The 2,890-nt window shown below is 47.6% G+C and overlaps 1 non-coding gene across 1 annotated transcript; it reads right to left on the bottom strand.

The window, feature by feature from the left end:
- Positions 1 to 1,876: 1,876 nt before the first annotated feature.
- On the bottom strand, positions 1,877 to 1,947 carry TRNAA-AGC (transfer RNA alanine (anticodon AGC)). Its single transcript has one exon. It is a non-coding gene; the product is annotated as a tRNA-Ala (tRNA).
- Positions 1,948 to 2,890: the final 943 nt, after the last annotated feature.

Below are 2,890 nucleotides of genomic sequence, written 5' to 3' on the forward strand. Positions count from 1 at the left end.
CAGAAATTTCCCATTTAAAACTGCCAATGGTAAGGCATCATCTCTTGCTCTGAAGAACTCTCTCTGGTGGCTGGGTAGAGAGAGTAACAACAAATCACTGGCTGGTTCCTGGCTGTGATTGCCAAGACGCCCTCTTGTGGTCTGCAGGATGATACCCAGGTCATTTTGATGCTCAGTGTCCAAGATCCTCTGTTTGAGAATCTTCTTGGCCTGATTCTATCCTAATAGTGACAGATATTTCTTTAGAATTCTTTAGAATTTAGATGCCAAGTGATGAGAGTTTTGCTAGCAGTGCTTGTATCCAGGAAGACTGAAACCTGTCGGCCAGTACAAGGGGAATCAGCCCCCAAGGGGAAAGTTGATCTTGAGACAGTAGTTGAAAATTGAAACTCATGCTTGGGATTCCACCCTTTGAAAACCCATTTCTACCTTACTGCAGCATTAGAAATACATCTGGGAGCCCAGAATACAGCCCTTATAAACTTAGATTGGACAATCTGCAGTGTTCTGTAGTTGGAATAGTGGCCCAGTTGTTCACCCTACAGACATTGAGCCAGTGGTTTGGCAATGAACAGCTTTAGTGCGGCAGAAATAACTTCTCCTTTGGAGCAGAAAAATATCAGAATGGCTGATGTACCTGTTGGGCAGTGTAATCCACATGGGCCTTCCATGACCCTGTGGCATGAAAAACCACACCCAAATATTTAAAACTGTTAACCTGTTCAATCCGATGGCCCTTGATTGACCAATTAAAATTCTTAGGCTTCTTGGCAAGGACCATCACCTTAGATTTCTGAAAATTAATAACCAGGTGGTTATCCTTACAGTAATTGGCCAGGAGCTTAAGAGCCCTCCTAAGATCTACTGGGGTTTGAGAGATAATAGCATCAGCATCCGCTTACAGCAAAATAGGGATTTTTACCCCCGCGATGTCTGGCAGATGTAACCCTGGATCTGAGAGATTTTTGGCTAAGGTGTTTATATGCAGGTTAAACAGAGAGGGTGCCAACCTGCACCCTTGTTTGACTCCTTTGCTGGAAGTTATTGGGTGTGAAAGTGAGCCTCGGGGTTACCTCTCACCCTGACGTTGGTGTTCTCATAAAGCTTTTGAATGAGAAGAAGTAATTGCCTGTCAATGTTGATATCCCTGAGTTTTCGCCACAACCTTGGCCTCGAAATTGTATCTAGCGCTGATTTGAAATCTACAAAGGCTACATACAAAGAGCACTTGGGCTTACTGCTATACTGGATGGCTTTAAGAGGGGTTTGGATAACTTCATGGAGGAGAGGTCTATCAACAGCTACTAGCTGGAGGGCTATACTATAGGCCACCTCCAGCCTCAGAGGCAGGATGCCTCTGAATACCAGTTGCAGGGGAGTAACAGCAGGAGGGAGGGCATGTCCTCAACTCCTGCCTGTAGGCTTCCAGCGGCATCTGATGGGCCACTGTGTGAATCAGGATGCTGGACTAGATGGGCCTTGGTCCTGATCCTGCAGGGCTGTTCTTATGTTCTCAATAAGATGGCGTAGCACTAAGGAATGATCCATAGTTGAGCGCCCCATTCTAAAACCAGCCTGTTCATCCCCCAAGATGTCTTCTTGGTGGCACCACTGTGGCAAACCCGCCTAAGTAGCCACCCTTTAAAACAAGGTTAAGGGAGCAAGTGTTCCCTTAACCCTGTTTTTTAAATCGTCTGGCAGCTGCTGATGCTTCCAGCTGCAGATGCCAGACTGCGGGGAGCCCAGAGAGGCCTCATCCCCTAGGAAGCTGCTGTCTACTGAGTCAGACTATTGCCCCCCCAGCTCAATATTGTCTACACTGCTTGGCAGCATCTCTCCAGGGTTTCATGTTGGGGTCTTTCCCAACCCTGCCTGGAGATGCTGCCAGGGATTGAACCAGGACCTCCTGCATGCTAAGCAGATGCTCTACCACTAAGCTACAGCAGCACCATTTCCAAGGAAGTTGCCTTCTACCAAATCAGGCCATTGGCCCATCTAGCTCAACACTGGCTGGCAGCAGTTCTCCAGGGTTTCAGGCAGAAGTCTTTCCCAGCGTTACCTGAAGATGCCGTGGGTTGAACCTGGGACCTTCTGCATGTAAATCCAATGCTCTACCGCTGAGCTACAGCAATTGCCCCAACAATCTGCTCCCTGAGATGACTACGTCACCTTGCTTCATGGTAGGACCGCCCCGTCCAAGCCACTCAGCCACACAGACTCTCCAATATATTTCAGCAGCGTGGTGAGTGACCCTTTGGATTTCTATACACTCCTGGCTTGATTCTTTAAAAGGGATTCATGGTCCCAAGTTCCAGTTGCAGGATTCAGGCTGGTTCATCTTGATGTACCCCCATGCTTGCTTACATACATACATACATACTGGCAAGAACTAAGAGGACGCCCAGCAGCAAGGTGGATGGACTCGATTACGCAGAGGCATAGCAAGGTTGGAGTGGGCCCAGAGACAAGATTTTTAAATGCCCCCCACTCACTGAAGCTCAGCTCATGAAGTAAAGAAATCTTAAAAGAAGCTGAACAGTGGTAACAAAAAGCATCTCTCTCTCTCTCTCTCTCTCTCCTATGTGCCACTATAGAACATCATCCTAAATTATATTTTAAAAGGTTTTGTAAATTGTGGATGATGCACCCCGCCCCCCTGCTGCTGGCACAAAACAGCTACAATACAGGAGAAGGAGGAGAGCTGGTTTTGTGGTAGCAAGCACAAATTGTTCCCTCTGATAAGCAGGGTCCACCCTGGTTTGCATTTGGAAGGAAGAGTACATGTAGTCTCTCCCAGACTACATGTGATCGGGCTGGGAAAGACTCCTGCCTGCAACCTTGGAGAAGCTGCTGCCAGTCTGTGTAGGCAATACTGACCTAGAGGGACCAA

This window comes from Hemicordylus capensis, chromosome 7 (genome assembly GCF_027244095.1).
Source record: "Hemicordylus capensis ecotype Gifberg chromosome 7, rHemCap1.1.pri, whole genome shotgun sequence".
Taxonomy (NCBI): Eukaryota; Metazoa; Chordata; class Lepidosauria; order Squamata; family Cordylidae; genus Hemicordylus; species Hemicordylus capensis.